At 40.5% G+C, this 26,634-nt stretch overlaps 1 protein-coding gene across 4 annotated transcripts in view; it reads left to right on the top strand.

The window, feature by feature from the left end:
* dipk2ab (divergent protein kinase domain 2Ab) overlaps window positions 1–26,634 on the top strand; it is a 207,564-nt gene that overhangs the window by 167,566 nt on the left and 13,364 nt on the right. The gene's annotated exons all lie outside the window — the stretch shown is intronic.

Raw genomic sequence — 26,634 nt, 5'->3', positions numbered from 1 at the left:
ACATACCTTTGCTTATTTAAATAGCTTTATTAATCTCGGAGATGTAAGGAACAGGAAATACTTGTTTCCTTTAAATTTCAATGTTGAATGCTTTCGTAAGATCTATCAGCAGGGCAGGACTGTACAAGATGTTGCAGGAAATTGACTCTCCACAAAAGCTCCTTGATCTTATCTGCTCCTCTCATGACAATTTGCTGATAATACTGTACAATGTGACTGCAATCCTCTGGCAGTTTCACCTTGAATACTGGAATGAAATCGCACTGTGTCCTAGCCACCACTTTGTTTTGTATCTTCTCTATGCTTCTGATTTTTTTGCATTCCCTGTAGATGAGGATAGAATTTGCTTGCTTACTTGGTTTGACAGCAAACTGTGTAATTTAGCAAAGGCAATAAGTTTACTCCTCAGTGCTGATGTTGCACTACTGACTTACGTGGAAATTTAGCTGCAAGTGTTCCCACATTTTCCCCCAACTGCAACCTGTTCTCCCTTTCTATAGCCATCCAGAAAACAGCGCTTATAGGAGAGGATATCACACCTCTGCTCTTGATTAGTAACTATCACCCCGTTAGAATTAAATTTATTATCTTGTGTATTAAAGTACAGGGTTGCAGGAGTACAGTGAAAAGTGTACAAAGTCGCCATTTCTGGCACCATCCAAGGTACAAAGGTACTTAAGTACAAAATCTTAGGTACAAAATGGAAAAATAAAGAAATGAGTTGAAAGTTACAGTCCTCCTTAGCATAACGTAGGAAAAATAAAGACTTCTAGTCCTTTTCTAGCTGTGGGCCTGCAGAAGTTCCATTGCTGGGCTTCTCCAGAGGGCGTTGACTTCCCCACGCTGGGTTCAGTCTCCCCAGCACTGGTGTGCGCGCACACCTTCGCAATTCCGTCTAACCACCAACTGCTCACTGCCAACCGCCATCCAGGCTTGCTGCCCACCTCACCGTAGGTCGCCAGAATCCCAATCTGGCACAGCACCAAACCCCCGAACCATTTCCATGCTCTGGACCTCAAAAGAAGCCACAGCAACATCGCGCCAGCCGCATCACACTGCAGACCTGCTCCACGCCTTCAGCCACTACCATCACTGCTACCTCCACAACCGAACTCCCACCAGAAGGTAAACAAAGCAAACTGAAAGACACGAAAGCAGGAAAAGAAGGAAGAAAAGAAAAGCGATTGGAGCAGACAAGTTCTGGCTCAAAAGCCCCACTCTGCCACCATTTTGAAATATCCCAACAAGATTGGCTTTTGGTCCACAGTGACAGATAATTTGTCTCTTGATGCAGAACTCACAATTACTGCCTTGACACACAATATGTAGAATCACATGCTGACCCTTAGGACAAAGATGCTGATTAGTGAGGTGAGTTTTCAGACCAGTTTGTTTGTCTGTGATGTATGGATGACTTACAGCAATCTTGAAAGGAAACTGAAAACTTTCATCTTCACTGCAGCACATCCTTGACATGTCAAATAAGGACACAATGAAGAATGCAGCAGCCTGGTCAAAGGCCAAGTTCCCAAGTATGTTAAAATCAGAAAGCACCGCAGATGCTGTGAGTCAGGAAGAAAAACAGAAGTTGCTGGAAAAGCTCGCAGGTCTGGCAGCATCTGGAGAAGAAAAAAAATCAGTTAACAGTTTGCACGCGAAACATTAACTCTGACTTTTTTTCATTACAAATGCTGCCAGACCTGTTGAGCTTATCCAGCAGCTTCTGTTTTTGTTCCCAAGTATGTTGGCCTTGAGCTGGCTTGAGCTTGGTTGCAGGATGGTGGCGATGGTCACATACTTAGGCAACCGGTAGGATGCACCCCCCCCCCCCCCCCCCCCCCCCCCCCATCACACACTCACGCACCCTCTTGCGATTACTGGCTAATGACACAGACTCACTTATTTCAGTGCAAGAGGAGGCCATTAGGTTTATTGTGCCTGCAATGGCTTTATTATCTAGTCTGCCTCTATCACCTAATACCAATCTCCTGAGATTTGAGGATGTAACTAGTGAAATATTTGATGGAAAACCAGTTACCTGAGAGATTGAGACAACAAGGTACAGAGCTGGATGAACAAAGCAGGCCAGGCAGCATCAGAGGAGCAGGAAGGCTGACATTTCGGGCCTAAAGAAGGGAACTCCTATCTCTGAATGTAAGCTCAGGTTAGTCAAACTCTCATTAAAGGATATTTGACATATTTGCAGGAACCAATCTTGACACCAGCCTGTACTGTGCCTCATCCCAAAACAAACAGACCCTTCCCTAAACTATAATAATCAAAGTTACATACTGCCCTTATCCCCTTCTGCCATTTAAACTTCCTGCCCATTCTGTGGATTCCTTATTCTTTCTAACAAAATGCACCACCTCACACTTCTTGAAATTTCTTTGCCAATAAAACCTAAGATAGTGTTAGGGTCGGAGAACTGCACGTTTATTAATATCAACTTGTATTTTGTTATAACCATCCATTGTATAACTAACTGCACCTGAAATTTTAGTTTCACCTGCAATTCTGGCCGACTGTTCTTCTGTCCATTCAAAGTGATGTTTCATTTTTGTATATACTTGCAGGAGCTAGCATTTATTGTCCATCTAAATCGTCTTTAAGAAGATGGCATTGTGCTGCTGCCTTGAATTACTGCAGTTCAACTGACATGGGCACACCTACAGAGCTATTCGGGAGTTCCAGGATTTTGACCTCATTTCTTCAGCTCTTTTGACATGTTTGGATCAAGGCTGTAACGAGAGCAGGAGCTGAGCAGATCTGTAGCAACTCAAAATGAACATTTGTGAACCAGTTTTTGCTGACTCAGTGTCACCTGATAGCACTGCCCATTCCTGTTCCACTATTATGCTAACGTTTGCGGAGGGTCAAAATGGATAGACCAGTAAATAACTAAAAGAACTGCAGATGCTGTAAATCAGGGGCAGAAACAAAGTCGCTGGAAAAGCTCAGCAGGTCTGGCAGCATCTGTGAAGGAATAAAAGACAGTTAACGTTTTGGGTCCGGTGACCCTTCCTCAGAACTGATGGCTGGGAAAACGTCACTTTATGTGCAGAAAATAGGAAGTTGGGTGGGGAGGGAGGAAAAGATAGGATAGAGCCCAAAGAGAGAAAGACAGTTGGACACACAAAGGAGTTGCTAACGACAGACCGGTAATTGGACAGATTGGATTTGACCTGCCCTTTGTTGGCTGCCTTTGTGGTTTTTCACATTGCTGATAGGTGCCAGCATCGTAGCTGTACCAGAGCAGCTTGGCAATTGGCATGGTCCGTTCTGGAGCACAAGCCAATGCAATTATCCTTTGATTTACTGATTATATTTGAAGTACTTTGAGATGCTTGAGAGTAACGATAAGCTGACAGCTGTTTAAATGTACTGTGGGTTGGATGCAATTTCAAATACCATTTTCTGATATTCCAAAAATGTGTCAACATCAATTACATCATTTGTACAGTATTTCCATTTACAACCTACATCCTGAAGACTAAAGTAATTATGATGGTCCAATTTAATGCCAATTAATGCTGAATTACTAGGCAATTAGTTTGGCACTACAGGCTTATCCAGAGAGAGCTGTTGAGTAACCAACCTTAAGACTCTTACAATCAATGAGATTTTCATCCCAACACTTGAGGTTGGATTTGAAAGCAGGTCCCAATGGTGAAAGAATAGTATTATCAGTCATTTCACAAATTATTTTGAGATGAATGCTTTGAAAGTTGAAATGTTTTAATTTATTTCTTCTCAGTTTTGCTTCTAATTTTGCAATTTAAAGTGAAGGCGGGTAACCAGCATGAGCTGACCATGACACTTTGAATACATGCTCTTGTCTTTTCTTCTTCTAATCTGAAGCATTTTTTTTTCTGATAGTCAGGCCAGGGTTGAATCTTTCCTTAAAGTCTTATGGGTGAATGCTAAAGATATAAGGATGACAGAATCAAACCTTCAAATCGGGGTATTATGAAAATTGTTATTGAAGTTCCTTGCTGACAGAGAGCCGTATGGTGGCTCACGGGTTAGCATTGCTTCCTCACAATGCCGCGGTTCTGAGTTCAGTTCCGGCCTTGGGCGTTTGCCTGTGTGGAGTTCATCCAGCTCTGCACTTTGTCTTGGATTCTCCAGCATCTGCAGCTCCTACTATACCTGAGAGATTGAGTATGTTCATTATCCCCCATGTCAGCATGAGTTTCTGTCTGTAGTCTGAAGATGTGCAAGTTAAGTGGATTAACCATGCTAAATTGCCCATAGCTTCTAGACGGATGCTCTTCAGCATCAGTGTGGACTCAATTGGCCAGAAGACCTTCTACACTGTAGGGATTCAGTAGTTCTATGGTTGTGTTGAGCCTCTTAGGATATTCCTTTGTGTCTTTCAGTTCTAATTCTAAACCTTGACACTCTTCCACCCACATACTCCCACACATGTCACAAAATAAAATCCTCCTCCTGCGTGTAATAAACATAATGTCAAAATACTACATGCTTTTCATCATTAATTCAAGCATACAGCTGACACAATCTTTGGAGCTTTTCAGAATATGGAACAATACAGCTTTCAAGGTTAAATGAATTGAGGTTTATGACAGTAGGTTTTGCAGGTAAATGAAGTTATCTTGTGACTTTGCAGAAGGAATCAAAAATGTGGGGGGAAAATATAGCTGGGTGCAGAATGTCACCTGCTAGAATCACTGGTCTGAGAGTTGAAGTCAGAATAACCAACCTTAAAACTCTGCCTCTGATTTTGAGAGGAGCTTGTCCTGTATTTTTATACCTTTCCTGCCAACAACAAACGAGGCCAAAGCATCAATATGGAATCCTGTTCACCACCAGAGCACACAGCCTGCTAGATTAGTCCTCTAATCAGTTGCCAGAATTTGAAATGCACCCACTACAGTATCAGGGCCATGCTGTTCCTATCTAACTTTCCACAAAACCTATAATTCTTCCGTCAGAGTTAGTGGGAACTGCCGGTGCTGGAGAATCTGAGATAACAAGGTGTGGAGCTGGATGAACACAGCAGACCGGGCAGCATCAGAGGAGCAGGAAAGCTGACATTTTGGCTTCCATCAGATTTGCCTGAAGTCTTAGTTTATAGCACCTACGTACTGAGTAGTTTCCTTCAGCTTCATGCAATTTTTAAAATTAATGAGATATGAGCATCGCTAACAAGGCCAGCATTTAATGTTTTTTGTTTGTCCTTGCCATTGGTAGTTAAGAAACAACAGTGCTGCTCTGGGTGAGGAGTCATATTAGGCCAGACTGGATAAGTTTGGCAGATTTTCTTCCCTAAAGAACATTAATGAACCAGATTAATTTCTACAACAATCCACAATGGTTATATAGTTGCCATAGGCGCTGTTTTTGTTCCAGATTTTTTATTGAATTCAAATCAGTAACTAAGTTCAAATTTCAACCATATCACGTGATGAGAACCCATGTTCCCAGAACGTGAGCCTGTGGCTCTAGACTACCAGTCAGATGATATGACCCCCCATGCAACCACATTCTCTGTAGCAAATAGTCTTCATCCATATTCGCCCCATTTCCTGTGCTTCTGCTCTCATCTGTGCTGTTTCTCTTGCTTTCTCATGTGCTCCCTCTGTCCCCCTCCCCTGCCCTTCCCGAGCTCGCTCTCTTCCTCGCTGTCTTTCTCGCTCTCGCCCTCCACCCGTACAACAAAATTTCATCTATCCCCACGTTTCAATCCACCAGCACAGATTCCATCGTTCCCTTCAATGTGATCCGAGCACTATGCACATCTTGCCCTATTCCCCTCTTTTCTGGAGGCACTGTTCTTTCGGGGATATTTATTGTTCCGTTGACCAGTTCTCTTGTCCTTCAGCTGGTGCTGAGGTCTATTTGTTTATAAGCTGTTCCAAAAACACCACACGATGATTCACATCCTTCTTCTTTGTGTTGTGGTGTGTGAATCTAAGTATGCATTATGCAAGAGGCAGTAAGTTGTTTGACTCCAGTCTAGTGGCACGTGCTTCGTTGGATTGATAAGACCAAACACAAACTGGATGTTGTTTTTTCAGTGCTGCCATTCACTTTACAGGTACGATTCTGCCCTTTTACTCCTCAATTTAAATTCAACTCGCTCCTAATCCCCAATTCCCTCCTTTAAATTGCTTTACTGGTTTGGGAGAGCTGTTACCGATTTCTGCTATGAACTTTGAAGTTGTCTAATCTGAGCGTTGGCATAGCAATATCTGACCTTGTCTATGACTTGCATGTGTGGGATGCACAGTGTGTTTGTTGTGATTATTGAGAGAAAAGAAAGTGGATTTAATTGTTGAGGCAAACCTTTCGCTGAACACTATTACGACTGAGACCCTCTGCTTCTGATGGTCTGTTATATCCCAAAGCCTGTGGTGGTGAGCTTGCTAACCATTCTGGCCCTTTCCCTTTTGTTATTTCAGATTTTTGGCATTTACACTAAATTATTTTTGTATTGACAAATTTACATAATTTAGTTATATCCACACATTCCAACTGTTTCTGTTCTCGTAAATTTCAGAAAATACCAAAGCAAAGTCCAGTGCTCTAGGCCTGAAAGTAAATAAAAGATTTCACTGTAACTTCTCAACCTGGCAAGTCAAGCCCAAAGAAGTTTTGCCCTTAAATTCTGATGAGAAATCATCATTAACCTCAACATTGATTCTGTTAGTATTATCAAAATTTTCAGTTCATACTTTTTAAAAAGTCTGTATTTCGCTTGCATTTCACTATCTTTTACTTGTACGCTCGCTCTAGGAGAGAAATATACTTTGTACTTAAGATTTAGGGGCTGACACTTCCTGAAGATATTGCAGAACACTTCCAGTCCATACGCAAACACGGCCCCGACCTTCCCGTAGCCGGTCATTTTAACACAGCGTCTCGCTCGCATGATAACAAGGGGTAGAGCTGGATGAACACAGCAGGCCAAGAAGCATCAGACGAGCAGGAAAGCTGACATTTTGGGTCATGACCCTTCTTCAGAAATGGTGGAGGGGAAGGCAATTCTGAAATAAATAGAGGGGAAGGCAGATGGAAGATGGATAGAGGAGACAGACAGGTGAAAGAGGTGTGATTGGAGCCAGTAAAGGTGAATGCAGGTGGGGTGTTAGGGAAGAGATAGGTCGTTCCTGGGAGGATGGACAGATCAAGGGGGCGGGATGAGGTTAGTGGGTAGGGGGTGGGGCTTGAGGTGGGAGGAATGATTAGAGACGTGGGGGAAGCTGGGCTGGTTTTGGGATGTGGTCGGTGGAGGAGAGATTTTGAAGCTTGAGAAGACTACATTGATAACCTTGGGCTGTAGTGTTCCCAAGTGAAATATGAGATGCTGTTGCTGCAGCTTTCAGGTGGCACCATTGTGGCAATGCAGGAGGCCCAGGATGGACATGTCGTCCAAGGAGTGGGAGGGGGACTTGAAATGGTTTGCGACTGGGAGGTGTAGTTGTAAAAGTAAAATCTTGCTCGCATGCCCACTTGTCCTCGGCATGCTGCAGTGCTCCAGTGAATCACAGCACAAACTGGAGGAACAATGTCTCATCTTCAGACTAGGCATTTTACCACCTTCTGGACTTAGTATTGAGTTCAGCACCTTCAAATTGTGAACCCACTCCCATTCCTTCCCTTTCTTTTAGGTTTACTTGTTTCTTTCTCTGTCATTGTGCCCCCTCTCCCCTCCCCTCATCTCAATGGGACTTGTTTGTTCTTTCTGGCAGCTAGACGCACCATTGTTCTGCCATTCTCACGTTCCAAACTTAGTGTGAACTATCAAGTCCTTTCTGCCACAGCACTGTATCTGCAACCCCCTTGCCCACTAACCACCACCCAAACTATTGCATAAATCCTGCCTCTTCCACACTTCACATCACCTCTGATGCAGAGTTGTGTAGACTCAAAGCATTAGCTTGCTCTTTCTCCATGGATGTTGCCTGATCCAGTGATCTCAAGCACTTTTTTGTTTTCGGTACTTACCGAACACTCACTATACATCACTACCACCTTCTAAAGGTTTGGTTGCTTTTCTAGATAACCTGAAGCTGTGCTCTGTATAAGCCTTTCTGTAGAAGAGAGTGATCAGTAATGCCTGAATAAATATTTTGCATTGCTGAGAAAGGTTATTAGTTGGCTGTAAGTTGTTTAAGAATTCTATCATATATATGTGATGATAGTAGTTTTATTTTGTTTCCCATTTGTATAATGTTACATAACGTTGTGTAATGCCTCTAATGTTACACTGTAACCTTACAGAGTCATTGTTTATGAGGAAAGCACCAAAATCTTTCCTTATGTGCATCAAAGAAAATTTAACACACTCAAATAGAGTGCGGTGAATCTAAATAACAAATAATGGGATAATTCTACCACATTTTGTTCTGCTCACATTGCTGGCCTAAGTAACAGCTGCAGCTGAACCTGAAGGCATACTTCATTTCATTTCATTTCACTTCATTTCAGCCCTTTTCTTTCTCTTCATCCTGTCATCTCACTGTAGGTGCTGGAAATTTTTATCACTCAATCATTCCAGTTTGCAAGATTTAATGGCAATATAATGTAAATCCATAAACTGCAATGCCAAAATATTCTTCCTGTTTGCCTAGTACAGGAAGAGGATTTGCTTCAGTATTAGCTATGACTCTCTCTTTCTTGCTTTTATATGCCCTGAATATGTAGAAATGCAAACTTCTTTTTTCTCATTGGATAACTGGCATACCACCTTGTGTTGATTTAGTGCTTTTTGTGTTGGAAAATATCCCATTGCACTTGATTATGGCATAAAGGAAATTTGGATGCTGACGCAAGGATGGAGTGATTGGGAAGGGTGACCAAATGCTTGGTCAAAGAGGTGTGATTTTAAGAAGTTTAGAGGGAAATGGAAAGTTTGGAATGCGAACAGGAGTAGGCTTTGTGTTCTGTCGAGCCTGCTGTGCCTTTGAAACAGATCGTGGCTGATGGTCTACCTCTATCAATTTGCCCACCATCCCTATATCCATTGATGTCATTTGTATAAATGTTTTCATTTGGCTAGTTCACTTTAGGTTTTGGTCAGTGGTAACCCTGAGGATATTGATCATGGAGAATTCTGTGATGGTAAGGTCATTCACTGTCAAGCGGTGATGATTAGTTTCTCTGATGGGAAATGATCATTGTCTAGCATTTGAGTGGTGCTGAACTGAAATGACTGACTTCCAACTACAATAACCTCCTTCCTTTGTGCCAGATATAACACTAACCAATTTTCTACCAGATTCCCATTGTCTAGAATTTTGCTAGGTCTCGTTGATGCCACAAGTGATCAATTGCAACCTCAGTGTCAAGGGCAATCACTCTCAACTCTCTCTGGAGGTCAATCGCATTTAGCATAGTGCCACACAACTCGAAAGTGAGTATTTGCAATGTGCGGATGGAGCTGTGCGTGCACAGTCCTTGTGGAGACACTCTTACCGATGCTGGCATTGACAGATTAGTGAAGGATAATTTGTTGGGTAAAGTACATTGTCCTCTCTTGGTTCCCACCTGCTGTAGACCCAGTCTAGCAGGACCTGACCAGCTCGATCAGTCATGCTACTGCTGAGCCACACTTAGTGACTGACACTGAAGTCCCCCACCCAGTGTACATTCTGTGCCCCGGGGGCTTCATGTTTCCTCCCTGTGGTGGTCAACAATGAAGCAGTACGAATTCATCAGCACAGGGGAGGTGGCACATGATCAGCAAAAGGTTTCCTTTCCACAGTCTGGAGAAAGTAAGCCAAGGAGTCCTCAACATTGCTTCTGGACCTCATGAGTGGCATTATTTTTTTTACAATCCAAAATGGCCTAGCTCTTTTAATATTTTTGTTTGGTTTTTGCCAGAAGAGGAAATGTCGTAACATTCACGGTTATGAGCCTAGTCTGGAAAGTGGGACTAAAATGTTTGTAGTATATAAAAACTGAAAGAACTGTGGATTCTGTAAATTAACCAATAACAAAAATTACTGGAAAAGCTCAGCAGGTCTGACACCATCTGGGAAGAGAAATCAGAGTTCCTACAAACTTGATGGAATGAAGGGCCTCTTCTGTACTGTATGATACAAGGAAATAATTTTCTTTGCAACTGAGTTGCTTATTGAATTGCTTAATTTTAAACACATATTAGATTATCCCATTGATCATCTTTAATTGTTAGTATTATTTAATATTAGAAAAGTCAGCAAAAAACCCCATTATGATAATATCAGGTTTTATTGGAATTTGGTTAAATTTAAGACATTTAAATTTAAGGCATGATAATGAACGGTATATTTAAATTGTTAATTAATACAATTTTGATAAATTCCTGTCACTTCTATTTTAAGCCTCAAGTTAAAAGAAACTCCAAGATAAATGCAAAACAAATAGTCCTTGCAGTGCATTATTCCCCAAAGTGTGGAGTGCTAGTTAATACCTTGTTTGCTTGATCACTTTCAAATAAAGATGCCAGCAGGAGAGCCTCTTGGATACTGGATATTCATGCGCATTGTAAAGACATTCTTTATATCAGCTGTTGCTCAGTTGATGGCACCATCTGCTTTGAATCTCATTTCAGGATTTGAAACCAAAGATTAAGACTAACAGTCCAGTACAACACTTCTCTTGACAGACTAGAAATAATCAACTTTGTAAAAGAAAAAATATTCCTTATAATCTGTCCCCCGTTCACCCATAAAAGTGTGACATTGTTTCATATTTTGCCTGTCTGCTTTTTGTTAATTTGCTGACATGGATTTAATTACAAATAATCACGTATATTGGTCTTACTATGTTTGTATTTTCCATCATTCAGATGACAGGATACAGAGCATCATACTTTATTGTGATTAGGTTTAAGTAGATGTGGGTTATGCTGACATAAGTACAGCACTGTGTAAGGATACAGATTCCCTTTTACTCAAGACCTCAGTCTGCTGATAAGAACTGTCAAATGTGTAAAACAGTCAAGTTAAATGTAAAGGCATTTCAATGTTTGCGTAGGCCATCGGTAATGTTGAGTTGAGGCCACAATCAGTAAACCTGTGACCTAATCGAATGGTGGAGCAGACTCGAAGTTAAATGGCCTGCTACTCCAAATTCATAAATGCAATTGTTCCCAATGCTTTGGGGAAAACAATGTATTCTTATTAACATTTCTATTATATGATCGACCCCCAATTTCTGATGCATGTTTTCTATTCTGTCACCTGGTGGTTTTGCAAGGTACTCCTTTGGATGGAAAAGTTCTTTATTGGAGAAAAGTATTCAGTTCCACAGATAATATAAGATCAAATGGATTAGCAATTAGTAATTGGAGCCTAGTTTGAATTTTTGTGCCCAAGTAAGCTATGTGCATGTCTGTTTGATTTATGTGACTAACGTATTTAAATTTGTCTTTTTACTAACTATTTACTATCATTTACAGCTCTGCGTTACAATTTAATTGAATTCCATATTCTAGGAATATCAGTTGGTCTAACCATTATCAAGAAATTGATTTCCCGGTTCATTCCTATGTGTTTTTGTTGCAATCTATATTGTATTGAGCTGTTTTTGCTGACAGATCTCAGATTTGGCTCCTGGGATCTTAAATGCATATTGATTCAATTCATATACAACATTGATCAAAGGCAAACCCTTTCAATAATGTTCCCATTTTCTTTCAAAAAGAAGCACAGTGGAAAGGGTGATTTCTAACTGGCCCTACCGGAACTGACTTATTAGCAGTGTTAGAAATAGTTTCCTAAAAGGTATTTGCTGGCGTCAGAACATTCAACATTACAGCACAGTACAGGCCCTTCGGCCCTCAATGTTGCATCGACCTGTCATACCGGTCTGAAGCCCATCTAACCTACACTATTCCATGTACGTCCATATGCTTATCCAATGACGACTTAAATGTACCTAAAGTTGGGGAGTCTACTACTGTTGCAGGCAAAGCGTTCTATTCCCTTACTATTCTGAGTAAAGAAACTACCTCTGACATCTGTCCTATATCTTTCACCCCTCAATTTAAAGCTATGCCCCCTCGTGCTCGCCGTCACCATCCTAGGAAAAAAGGCTTTCCCTATCCACCCTATCTAACCCTCTGATTATTTTATATGTTTCAATTAAGTCACCTCTCAACCTTCTTCCCTCCATACCAGGCAACATCTTAGTAAATCTCCTCTGCACCCTTTCCAAAGCTTCCACATCCTTCTTATAATGCGGTGACCAGAACTGTACACAATACTCCAAGTGCGTCCGCACCAGAGTTTTGTACAGCTTCACCATAACCTCTTGGTTCCGGAACTCGATCCCTCTATTAATAAAAGCTAAAACACTGTATGCCTTCTTAACAGCCCTGTCAACCTGGGTGGCAACTTTCAAGGATCTGTGTACATGGACACCGAGATCTCTCTGCTCATCTACACTGCGAAGAATCTTACCATTAGCCCTGTACTTTGCCTTCCGGTTACTCCTACCAAAGTGCATCACCTCACACTTGTCTGCATTAAACTCCATTTGCCACCTCTCAGCCCAGCTCTGCAGCTTATCTATGTCTCTCTGCAACCTACAGCATCCTTCGTCACTATCCACAACTCCGCCGACCTTAGTGTCGTCTGCAAATTTACTAACCCATCCTTCTATGCCCTCATCCAGGTCATTTATAAAAATGACAAACAGCAGTGGACCCAACACCGACCCTTGGAATACATCACTAGTAACTGGTCTCCAGGATGAACATTTCCCATCAACTACCACCCTCTGTCTTCTTTTAGCAAGCCAATTTCCGATCCAAACTGCTATATCTCCCAGAATTCCATTCCTCCGCAATTTGTACAATAGCCTATTGTGGGGAACCTTATCGAACGCCTTGCTGAAATCCATATACACCACATCAACTGGTTTAGTCTCATCTACCTGTTTGGTCACCTTCTCAAAGAACTCAAGAAGGTTTTTGAAATGGAACAAGTTTTCATATATGTATTCATTATACAGCAGTAATAGATCAAAGCAGTAAATGTTGATTTTGGGTCCCAGTTGTAATGATGAGAAAGAGTGGAATAGTAACAAAGCACATTAGAACAAGGGAACAGACAACTAGCGTTATTCCTGAAGCTATTGATTTTACTATTAGCTTGACTCCCGGGCTAGTTCCATTTCATTTCAAGCAATTTGAAGATAATTTGAAAAATTCTCCATGTAAGCTTGGTGTTTTGTTGTTTTATTGTTCAAGGAATTATTTAATAATTGTGAAGCCTCATCATAATATTTATGGTGTCCACTTTATTTATGATTCCACTTGTTTTCTGAAAGCACTCATGGGTTTAAGGAATAAAAATACGTATTTGTCCTTTACTGCACCTGACTACAGCTCTGTGAAATCTACCAAAGGCTTCAAAAATGGTGCATTCTTTTATGTGATAGTAGGAACTGCCAATGCTGGAGAATCTGAAATGACAAGGTGTGGAGCTGGATGAACACAGCAGGCCAAGCAGCATCAGAGGAGCAGGAAAGCTGACATTTCGAGCCTAGACCCTCCTTCAGCAAACCCTTCGTTTCTTTCTTGGGTGATCATGGCAACCAAATTTTGCATTGCAAATGTCAGAACCTGCAATGAGATTGTTTAATCCATGTTGAGTGATGCTCAATGATAAAAGAGGAAGGTTATACACTAGATCAGAAGAACACTTACAGCCTTTTTGAATAATCCTAGGTGTGTTTAGGCCTGTGCCACTTGAACAGACATTGTTTCTGTTCAACACTTCATTTGGAGAATGACACTCTTAACGGTGCCCACTGGTATGGGTGTAATCTTACAAATTGGGAGGAATGCAGGAACAGGAATATGCATAAGTTTCTTCAGCCGTGGTATAAACTTGGTCACATTGCTATTATTAATGTAGAAACTTAATCCTGTAAGCTATTTAGTTGACTCTCATTGCCCAGCGGCCAATTTAGGGATAGGCAGTAAATACTGGCCCGGCACCCTGGTTGTGAGCAACTGACTTTGATATCCTTCTAGTCCAGGTGACGTATATATCCAGTGAATCACTGGGGAAAGCTGGTGGCATTTTTCAGGTAATGAACCATTCGGGAGCAGATTTATTTAAAACTATTATTTGGCTTTGTCAAATAGTGTTGCGTGTGTCAAAAACATCTCACAAGCTGAGTAAATTGACATTGCTTTCGAAGTGTTTGAACTAGTAGTAGAGATACATATCAGTTGTCTGTCAAGAATGACTTTACAAGTTTTGAAGTGCAGTTTGACTTTAATATGCCTGGTTGATATTATGCTTAATATGCAGTAACAATGTTGACTGTGCTGTGCTATGTTAATATTTATGTGTCATCTTACATTACAATAAACTGCAGCAACATTGGCCTCATGCCAAAGATAAAATGCTACTGCACCTATCTGACCGAGATTAGACCTGATTATTCTATATGAGGCATTTTGGTATTTAATGCAGCATGTGTGAACACTCACTCATGCTACCTGATTGAAGATAACTATTGACTTCAATTTCAGATGTCTTTGAAGGTGACTAATCAGTCCAGTTTGATCATGAAAAAGGGTAGTAAGAACTGCTGATGCTGGAGAATCTGAGATAACAAGGTGTACAGCTGGAGGAACACAGCAGGCCAAGCAGCGTCAGAGGAGCAGGAAAGCTGACGTTTCGGGTCTGGCGGTCTACACCTTGTTATCTTTGATCATGAAAAGATCTGCTTACATATTGGACATGGATGAATTGTTGGTATGGAGGAGATACTTGCATCTGTGAATGTGCAAATCTTCCAACCATCTGAGTCTATGTCCCTGGTTACCATGATCTGCCTGGACTGCTCGCAAGCAGAGGTACTTCGGTACATGTGACAATAGATCATATCAAATCAAATCACATCAATGCCAGAAGAGCTAACCAAGTGAACTGTTCTGTAGATGCTGCTGTAGCAGTGACTGAATTAGTCGATTACTTAAGGCCATTGACCGTAATAGCTGGTTTAACATACTAAATCGCTATTATTTTTCTTTAAACTAAACCCAGTACTTACACATAATGGGGTCCAGACATTTTACGATAGTAGACTGTACAAGGACCTTGAAGACCATCCTGTCATCCTCCATGTTGTGAAAGACAAATATAAGATTGTTGAGCTATTCATTCTTTTCCTCTTCTTCCGGTCCCAGGTTATTACCTCATTTTTGCAAAATGAATTCCACCTGCCAAGAATTTGCCGACTCACACAACCTGTCTATCCGTCTGCAGACATTATGTCATCCTCCTCATTTGCCTTCCCACCTATTTTTGTGTCATGTACGGACTTGGATATTTTATGTTCACATTCCTCAACCAAGCATTTTCCACATCTGATAAATAATTATGCCCCCAGTGCTGATCCCTGTGACATTCCACGAGTTACAGATTGCCATATTGAAAATGCTCCCATTATCCCAACTCTGATTTCTACTAATTAACTAATCCTGTTCCCATTATGTGCTACCACCAACACCATAGACTTGGGTAGTCTAACATGAGGAACCTTATCAAACATCGTTCAAATATTTTACATTTATTACTTCTGTTTTATCCATCCTACCTGTTACCGCCTCAAAAATTTCTAATAAATTTCAAGCATGATTTCCCCTTTTGTGAAGCCATGCTGACTCTGCTTGATCATATTATGTATCTGTAACAAAAAACCAGAAATTGCTGGCAAAACCTAGCAGGTGTGGCAGCATCTGAGGGGAGATAGCGTTAACATTTTGAATACAGTGACACTTCTTCAGGATTCTTCTTCTTCAGATTCATCAGACTTCTTCAATCTTAGTGGCTAGCATTAGAACTGAAGTGTGAACTCTGCTTTCTCCCCACAGATGCTTCCACACCTGCGGAGTTTTGCCAGCAATTTGTGTTTCTGACTTAGATCTCCAGTATCCATGTATTTTTGTTTCTTATTATTATGTATTTCAAAATATCTGCTGTTACATCCTTTTAAATAGACTAATATTTTCTCAAAAGCTGGCGTTGAGCTAACTGGCTGATTAGTCTCTTGTTTCTCTGCTTTCTTTTGTAAGTAGAATTATTCCAGTTTCTCAGGATATTGGAAGATCACTACCAATGCATCCGCTATCTCTTTAACTCATCCTTTTAACACCCTAGGATTCACCCTCCGGTCCAGAGAGCTTATCAGTCTTGAACTCCATTAGTTTTTCTAGCACTTTTTCTCTCATGATATTTATTGTATTTATTTCCTTTCCTTCTTTTTCCCCTTGATTATTCAGTAATTTTGGAATGCTGTCAAAGGTTTTACTGTGAAAACAGCTGCGGAGTATTTATTTAACTCTTCTGGCATTTACTGATTTTTCCCCATTATTATTTCCACAGCCTTATTTGCTCTGAGACCTATGTTAACTTTGGCACTTCTCTTCCTTCTTATATATTCAAAGAGTTCTTGCTATCTGGCTGCTCTCCTTTGTGAAAAATGCTTAGAAAAAGATAGTAGAGGGGTGTTCATACGTGGTGATGCCAGGACTTGGTTGGAAATGATTCTGGAAGCAATGGCTTACCTTATTGACTTGACTACCTGACCAAACTATTTAGTGCTTCGCAGCACTTTACTTGCTTGCCCTTGTGGCTATTGAATTTGTGTTGAATTCTTCTACGCGCTCTGCTGAGTACGACCTCACATGCAAGAACAGACAAATCCTATTGTCAGCCAAAGTTGGGGGTGGGTGGGTGCAAGTCAGCTACAGTCACATGGTTTTGCCTATCTGCCCACGTGATTTGTTGGGATGTCACTGCTGTTGTAGTTGGTGAGGCGATGGCCTAGTGGTATTATCACTGGGCTGTTGATCAGAGACCCAGATAATGTTCAGAGAACCTGAGTTCGAATCCCATCACGGCAAATGGTGGAATTTGAATTCAATAAATATCTGGAATTAACAATCTAATGATGTCTGTGAATCCATTGTCGATTTGTTGGAAAAATCCATCTGGATCTGTAATGTCCTTTAGGGAAGGATACTGCCATCCTTATCTGGTCTGGCTGACATGTGACTCCAGACCCACATGCAATGTGGTTGACTCTGAATGGCTCTGGGCAATTAGGGATGGGCAAATTAATGCTGGTCCAGCCAGTGATGCCCTCGTCCAATGAATGAATGAATAAAAGAAAAGAAAGAAATCAGTTATACAGCACAGAAACAGACCCTTCGGTCCCACTTGTCCCCACCAACCACTATCCTAAATTGATCCAGTGCCCAGCATTTGGCCCATATCCCTCTAAACCTATTCATGTACCCATCCAGTGCTGTTACTGGCAAATGACTGCTTGAAGCCCAGCATGAAAGCTTGGGGCCAATGATGACCAACAGAGGGTAAACTATTTTGAAGATTGTGAATGGTTTCTCCTTTTCAGTACTGCTGCCCATTCCAGAAATAACTAATTGGCCTGAATAGAAAACAAAATGGACTAGGATCAACAGCGAGCCCAAGCTTGACAAATGTCATTTGGTAGTACGGAACTAACTAATCAGCATTCGCCTCTTGTGTAAATGATGGTTTTATTACTTGAATTGATCTTCTTGTAAACGGTCCGAACAAGTAAGAGACAAAAAGATACTTAACTGATTCTTTATGTAGGACCTCACTAATCTTGACATAAACTGGCTGGAATGATATTCCGTGCGGAGACTTGAACAAAGATATGCTGAAGGTTATTTTCTTCTATGGCCTCACTTATTGGGTCAGAGCATCAACTGCCCACACCTGGGCTACATACCAACCTACTGTTTTGTATGGCTTAACAAATCATGGAACAGAATAGAAATAGAAGGACTTCTCATTGTATTCAAGGGAGCTATATCATGAAAAGGAAGTGTTTAAACTATGATAAAACAATATTAACTTCACACGAATAGAATTGCTTGAAACGATTATAAAAATACTGGCACAATAAAAATGCATGCAAAAGCCCACTGTTGACAGCATTACCTTTTACAGATGTGCTTTGATATGTAATACCATTTCATTTCTAACTTCAAAGACATTAAAGGTTGTGAGAGATGTATCTTTCCTTGACAACATTGATCTCTCAAAATAAAAGATTTTTAAAATCAGCTTGTTAATTCAAAATGTTGTGGAATTGCAAGAATCTCTTGTAAAGATGTAATGGCTTCATAACTTTAAAACAATTTCTTCAATGGCCATGACAAATGTTTCATTGATAAGATAATCAGCCTAGTGGTTACAGTTCTAGGTGAGTAACCCAGGAGCTAAAAGTTCAGTTCCCACTGTGTAAAATCTATTTCAAGAAGTCTGGTGGTTTGTGGGTCGACACCAAGAAAATAACCGCAATCATCAGTTGGGGACCCACTCAGTCTGTGTGATGATTCAGATTCCACACAGTTGTTTATTATTATACCCCTAAAAGGGACCGGAGGTGGGTAAAAATAGGGCATTACCAATGGCAAGATAACAAAATGTGAGGCTGGATGAACACAGCAGGCCAAGCAGCATCTCAGGTGCTCCTGAGATGCTGCTTGGCCTGCTGTGTTCATCCAGCCTCACATTTTGTTATCTTGGAATTCTCCAGCATCTGCAGTTCCCATTATCTCCATTACCAATGGCACCTGAGTTCTGAATAAAGATAAGAACAACAGAAAGCAGAATCAAATTACATAGGAAGAATTCTAAGCTGATGAGTGTAAAGAAGTGAATGCAAAATACATGTTATGTCACCCCTGTATGCCAGCGGTTTTAATCAATGGATTATTCATGATTTGCCTGCAGGGAAGCTTAAGATATATGATAAACAAAGTGGTTCTGCTTTCTGAGCAAGGGTGCAGCAGCTGAGATAAATTCTGTCTGTGGCAGCTAATAAATTGAGTTTAGGATTCTGACAATAAACCACTGCATTCATTGTTCTGTTTAATCATAGCCAACAAATTCCCTTAGTCATCTGGCTCTCAAGCTCAATTAAATACTGCTGAAACAACTTATTTTACTTTTCAAGTATTTGAAATGTACAAGCTGGTCTTTTCACTTTTATTTTGCAAGACCTGAGTTTTGTTAAATTTCAAACACAGCAAAGCTTTGTTGAGCACTGCTGTAGTTCTCCTTTCAATAATTGTAGCAAAACCAACAAAATATCTTCAAGTTGGGTCTGGCACTAAATACTTCTTAAAATGGCAAGGTCCTGAGCATGCAATGTGTTGGCTATAAAAACTGGCAATCTTGTAATAAATTGTTAATATGCCTTTAGTTGAAATATTAAACATCAGACATTTAAATTTTTATTAAATTGTAGACCTCAGTATTGTCTCACTGAGGTAGTCTGAATATGCAAAGATCAATGAAGATAGGTGACAGACTTGTCACTGTGGGAGTATCGTAGCTCAGTCTCATCCTGCCCTCCCCCCAGAAAGCTACGAATATTTTCTAGCAGTTGATGGAGAAGCAATATTTCATTTTCTTTGCCACTCCTTAGCCTGGAGAGAAATCTGACTATTACATATACTTGAGGGCAGCTGCGTTGAGTCCTGCAGAACGTTTGTATGTGAAATGTTTTATGTTTCTTCATTTCATTTATTTAATTATTGCAAAGACAACGTTGAGATATCTTTGAGTTAGATTACCCAGTAAAACATGGATGTTGATGTTTATTTTCCATTAATAGCTATTAAATTGAAGACCTACAATTTTAAGTTTTATATTTTGAGACCTTTTGGCTCCTCTTTATTTCCTTACATTACAATTAAAACCTTCTCCACCCATTGCTAATGGTGTTCAAGTAGGGATGTGACTTTTGTCTGCATTTTAGAAGAGAAAGAACTAGTATTTAAATAGCACATTTCACAGTACTATGGCTCTTGTCCATCAGAGAAACACTTTGACGTGTTGTCATTGTTGTGATATAGACAACATGGGAATCAATGTAAGATCCTATATCCAACAATGAGTTACATGATCAGAAACTGTTTGTGTATCAGACTTTAAGCAATGCAGGGCCACGAGAGGGGAGGGTGTAGGAGAGGACAAAAGTGAATGTGGGGTCTTTGATATGGCGGAAGGCAGGAAATGTTAAATGACAGTGGGAGTTTGGTGCAAGGTGAAGAGGATGGTGATATTAAGTTCTTTTATTTTAATATGCGATTGCTATTGACAATGTAGTATTCTCTACATGGGTGGTACAAACTCAGTTTGGGTGATTACTTTAGCAGGGCACCTTAATTCAGTCTGCCGATCTGATCCTGTGTTTCTGGCTACCTGTCATTTTGATCTCCCATCCCATTTCCACTCTGACCTCAGTTTCCTATGTTGCTCCCTTGAAGTTTGAGAAAGAGCATGCCTCTTATTGATGTGGATTGGGGCTTTCTGGAATTTCCAGACTCCATATGAAGCTGAGCAATGTCAGATCTTGATATCTGTTATTTCATGTATGACAAAGTCAGAAGCCACGCAACATTAGGCTATAGTTTAACAGGTTTATTTGAAATCGCAGGCTTTTGGAGTGCTGCTCCTTCAAGAGGAGACTAGATTTTGCACTTGGGGAAAATGGGATCAAAGGTTATGGAGAGAAAGCAGGATTAGGCTATTGAGTTGGGTGATCAGCCATGGTTGTGAAGAATGGTGGAGCAGGGCCAAAGGGCCGCCTCCTGTTTCTATCATCTATGTCAGATGGAGTGGAGTGCACAGGCATAGAAGTTATATGCAGAGAGATAATAGCAAGATAATTCCAGGTAATTAAGATAGTCAAAAGATAAATACAAATAGTGTGGAGAGTCGACAAGTTGAATAACAAGTCTTTGCAGGTGACCAAAAATATCAGATGGTGTGAGTAAAGTGTCAACAGCTGAATACCAAATGAAGGGATGACCTATGGCCTGAAATAATTACAAAAAAAATCAAAATTAGGATGGTGCTATAGACCACCCAAATGGCTGGAATAACATGATAGGTACAAGAATCGCATGCCAAGGGTCTAACCAAGGTAACAAGCCATCCAAAACTGTACAGACTAATTAAGATAGGGAGATCATAACAAGTTATCAAGGTGTTGGTGTCAGAACAGAACAGTATGGTGGGGTCACATAGCACAATGTTAACCCAAGATCACAGTTGAGGCCCTCCTCATGGGTACAGAACTTGGCTGTCAGTTCCTTCTCAGTGATTCTGTATTGTTGTGTATCTCGAAGGCCGCCTCGGAGGTTGCTTACCCAACAATCAGAGGCTGAATATCCTTGACTGCTGAAGTGTTCCCAACTCTGAGGGAACTCTCCTACCTGGTGAAGTTGTGGCGATGTCTGGCATAAAAGATGCTGCAGTCGGCACCTTGTTGAATGGGGGAACTTGGCTAGATGTTCACTTTTTAAAGATGTTTGAAGATCTTGGATATAAAGCTGCTGCCAGTCACTCTTCTAGGGAGTTATCCAAAGTTTGCAAAAACTGTGGTGAAGGACGACCATATAGAAATCTTGGCAAAAGTGGCATGTTCTTGAGTAGTGAGAAAGGTTTATTGTATACTAAGATGTGATAATTACATAAACGCTGGGTAAGAGACATGGTTATCTCCAATGTGTTGAAAATTGAATCTAAGCCACGTGACTACAGAGTCTCATTGCAGACTGGAACCAAATGACTAGCTCCACCCAGACGCATTTATACATGAATGTAATGGCTGGAGCCTCATTAGAGGTAATATTGAACCCTTTCTTGGCAACCACCTCAGATGGGAGATGGTAACTATTCTGCTATTCCTATTTAACCTCCTGTAGATTCATCTTTCAATTCTTTACAAGCCATTTGTGCCTTTCACCATCATCTCCTTTGTCATTTTAGTTTCTCCTGCCTTCTACCCTATCATAGACCTTCTGTTTATATTCCATGCCTCTGCTTGTCCTCTGCTTTTGGCTGCCGCATGTTATTTAAAACCATGCAAAAGGCCGTCAATCTGAAATGTAACTTAATTTTGTCATTTGCAGTCAGTGTCTGAAATGCTGAGTATGTTCAGCATTTTGCTTGAATGACAATGTTTTGTTCCAATGTTCGGTTTGAAATATTTATTTTTAAATGTTAAGATGAGGTAACAAAGTAGGTAACATTTTCAAACTGGAATTATTGTATCTTGCTCCCAATAAGTGAGATTTGTGAAATCATTTTATTGTTGTGCCGTTTTGAGCATTTAGATCATGTCCTTTGAATCTCAAATCCTAGATTAGAATATCTCATTCGGGGACTAGAGTGCCAAAGGCTGGCTAATTCTTTCTTTTTACACACATCACGGTTTGGAGCAGTCACTGCTGAGGAAATATTTTGAGAAATGGTTGAATAAATGGAAATTTGAAATGAATGTACTTTCCTGAAAAGATTGTGACAGCACCATGAAGAATTACAATTTTGTGCAGCCAGATCATCGTAGCAGAACGTGAGTAGTGTTATCTCAATGTCATTTCTGGCAGCATTTCTATATCTTGCAAGTCCACAGATTTAGATGAGAAGCCAGGGCAATTTGGACAGAGAGGTTTTTATTGTGAAAAATGGTTGTCAACCTGTAGATTAAAGACTACATAAAAGGAGGAAAGCAACATGAGATGAATGAGGATATTGGTAAATATTCTGTAAACTGTGGTCTGTAAAGTAAAGGCAGCCCTTTTTCTTTTTAGATCAACAGAACTGCAGCAAGAAGACATTAGAGTGGTAATATAAGAAGCAAGATTGATTCAAAAAGTTTGTTTCCTTTTTTCATTTCCAAATCAATATATTCTGTACCTTGTTATATAAACCTGCTTGTGAATCTCCTGTGCTGTTTTTTGTGATTATACAGAGGGTTACAAACTCAATGTGTTCTACTGCTGTTAAGATGCAGCTTCCTCACAGTGATAAAGTTTAATCACTAAGTTTAAAAAAAAAAATGCTGTAAATCAGAAATGAAAACAGAAATTGCCAGAAACGCTCAGCGTGTTTGGCAGCATCTGTGGAGAGAAATCAGTTAACCTTCCTCAGAACCCCGCTGCTATTACACATCACCCATTGTTAGCCACGAACAGTCCCCAATAGTAGTAGTTCACCCTTTTAACCAGATTGCTATTGACTTCTTTGTCTGTCCAACTCTCTCTTTGGGCTCTATTCCCAACTATCATTTGCTCCCTTACCTCCTCCCGCACCATGTCTTCTGCATATAAACCGACATTTTCCTACCTACCATCAGTTCGGAGGAAAGGCCATTTGACCTGAAACGTTAACTCTGATTTCTTTCTACGCATGCTGCCAGGCCTGCTGAACTTTTCCAGCAATTTGTTTTTGTTGCTTGAGAAGTACGTGTTTTTAACCATTATCTATGGGGGCAAATAACCAGCAGCATGTGAGAGATAACGGGAACTGCAGATGCTGGAGAATTCCAAGATAATAAAATGTGAGGCTGGATGAACACAGCAGGCCAAGCAGCATCTCAGGAGCTTCCTCTCTGATGAAGGGTCTAGGCCCGAAACGTCAGCTTTTGTGCTCCTGAGATGCTGCTTGGCCTGCTGTGTTCATCTAGCCTCACATTTTATTAACCAGCAGCATGTGTTTTGTCAGCTTCAATTAAGGAAGATTCTTTTTTAATTTCAAGTCGCTCACCCCAAAATGTGACACTGACATCCACGCTTGGAAAAATCTATTTACGCTCTAGAGAATTATACACTCTTTCAGGTTATAAGCAACAAGAATAGTTCATTAAAGCAGGTGCTTGATTTAATCTGGAAACATACACTGTAGATGTAAAGGGACTCCTAAAGGGTGGTTTAGTTGAATTCAGCAGCCAGAGCCACGTCAGTATTATCTCAAATTAATGGACTTTTTACAGGTCACAGTTTATTGCTGGTGGTTTCCGGACTGGAGGTTATTTTGGTATTTTATTGGAGTTGAAAAGGAACAGCACTGGAGACATTGCAACGTAGCAGCCTCCATTTTTTATTAAAGGCATTGGTGATGTTGCCTTTTCTGTTCTTGCCATGCCTTAGTTTCTACAGTCAGCATTTAAAATTTGAAAGAGACAAAGTCAAGGTTCATTATTTTAAAAGATTCATTTCGAGGTGGTTGAGATATTGATCATTTTTGTTTGAGAAAAGCATGCTTCAATTCAGAAGTGTCTTGTCTTGGTCCCAAGATGCATGTGTCAGTTTCTTTGTCCTTGTGAGACACCAGGCAGCTTTCAAAATCATCTGCGCAGTTCACTCGCCATTTAAGTTAAAGTATACATTTCACAGTCCACATTGAGTAAAACTTGTGTCTTACTCATTGTGACTATGCTGTGCCCTCGTTGAATGTAGCATTGTAAATAAGGACAGTGATGAATTGGAGGTTAACTGATGCCACTGAGTTTTGTTTAGCTATTTGTAAATTGCGAGACGAATTATCAAGTCACAGTAAACCAGAAGTAAATTATTAGCTTTTTAAATTTTTTATGCATATAACATAACATGAGCGGCTCTTTACCTTCAGTGATCCATCTATTAAGCACATAGTTTGTTTAATGTAGTAAGGCATCAGTCTTGGTGGAGATTTTAATGTGCCTACTTTGCCTGCTTCTGATTGCTGTAAAGCACATATGGCCTAAAACAATGTGTTGAAGCATTATGATTGTGAAATTTGAGCTAATTGTGTGAAGTTTGACACAGACGTTGCATAATTTGCTATTGTATTATATAACTGAATGAAATAGACGTTATGTGAAAAGTCCTCTTGGCGCAGTGTCAATGAATTAAGTACCTTGTAATCTCAAGTGAATGCCCTGTGTCTTTGAAGAAGGCATTTTCCGGAATTGTGTGATGACGGAGTCCAAAGAAGAAATCGGGTTTTGACATGACCTTGATTTTTTTTTTCAAGGAGCTAATTGTAACAACGTAAAAACCGTTCCTGCTGAGAGAGCATGCTGCCTTGGTAGAAACTGGATCAATTTTCTGAATGATGGTCAGTTAATTATTGAAAGAATTACTGACTAAAGGAAATTCTGGAAATGATACTTCACTGATGTACAGAAGTTCACTTAAGTAATGGAAAGATGTGACTGATGTATTTGGAAAGCAATAATAAATCAGAATGCAAAATCAAAACCTGACAGCAATTCTGATGGGAAATAATTGGGGTATCCCAGCAGAAACAATATACGGACCAGTATAAGGGAGGCAGACTTTATTATTTTAGTCCAAATGTAAAGTTTGTAATTAAGATGCCTGCTATTTATTTTTCTCAGTACAAATCTAAAATACATTTTATCTCTGAAGCTTTGTAATTTTATAGGTGGAATCCTTATTTGATATTTATATCTTATTTAAATATAGCATTTGAGATAACCTTTGAAGCAATTCACTTGATTATAGTCATTTTCCAAATGTTACACATTTTTCCCACAATTTTTCCCCTTCCTCGAGCTGGCGCGAAGGGGAAATAGTAACTGGATAAGTTGGATCCAGAGAGACATTCTTCACTTTACTTCAACAATTAAGTACTGGTTTTGAAGGCCCATTGATGTTGATCTTGATATGCTTGCAGTTGATATCTCAAGTAGTCAATTAATAACCATTTAAGGACCTCTTCAATTACGTGTCTTACTGGCATGCATAAGAAGTGCCTTTGGGTTATATACAATAGACATTAGGTGCTGGAGTAGGCCATTTGGCCCTTCGAGCCAGCATCACCATTCATTATGGCTTTGTGAGGGGTAGGTCATGCCTTACAAACCTTATCGAGTTTTTTGAGGATGTGACTAGTAAGGTTGATGAGGGTCAAGCTGTGGATGTGGTGTATATGGACTTCAGTAAGGCATTTGATAAGGTTCCCCATGGAAGGCTCATTCAGAAGGTCAGGAGGAATGGGATACAGGGGAACTTAGCTGCTTGGATACAGAATTGGCTGGCCAACAGAAGACAGCGAGTGGTAGTAGAAGGAAAAGATTCTGCCTGGAAGTCAGTGGTGAGTGGGGTTCCACAGGGCTCTGTCCTTGGGCCTCTACTGTTTGTAATTTTTATTAATGACTTGGACGAGGGAATTGAAGGATGGGTCAGCAAGTTTGCAGACGACACAAAGGTCGGAGGTGTCGTTGACAGTGTAGAGGGCTGTTGTAGGCTGCAGCGGGACATTGACAGGATGCAGAGATGGGCTGAGAGGTGGCAGATGGAGTTCAACCTGGATAAATGCGAGGTGATGCATTTTGGAAGGTCGAATTTGAAAGCTGAGTACAGGATTAAGGATAGGATTCTTGGCAGCGTGGAGGAACAGAGGGATCTTGGTGTGCAGATACATAGATCCCTTAAAATGGCCACCCAAGTGGACAGGGTTGTTAAGAAAGCATATGGTGTTTTGGCTTTCATTAACAGGGGGGTTGAGTTTAAGAGTCGTGAGATCTTGTTGCAGCTCTATAAAACTTTGGTTAGACCGCACTTGGAATACTGCGTCCAGTTCTGGGCGCCCTATTATAGGAAAGATGTGGATGCTTTGGAGAGGGTTCAGAGGAGGTTTACCAGGATGCTGCCTGGACTGGAGGGCTTATCTTATGAAGAGAGGTTGACTGAGCTCGGTCTCTTTTCATTGGAGAAAAGGAGGAGGAGAGGGGACCTAATTGAGGTATACAAGATAATGAGAGGCATAGATAGAGTCGATAGCCAGAGACTATTTCCCA

Source organism: Stegostoma tigrinum, chromosome 14 (assembly GCF_030684315.1).
Source record: "Stegostoma tigrinum isolate sSteTig4 chromosome 14, sSteTig4.hap1, whole genome shotgun sequence".
Lineage (NCBI taxonomy): Eukaryota > Metazoa > Chordata > Chondrichthyes > Orectolobiformes > Stegostomatidae > Stegostoma > Stegostoma tigrinum.
The sequence above is the reverse complement of the archived record's forward strand: the minus strand, read 5'-3'. Positions and strand labels throughout refer to the sequence as shown.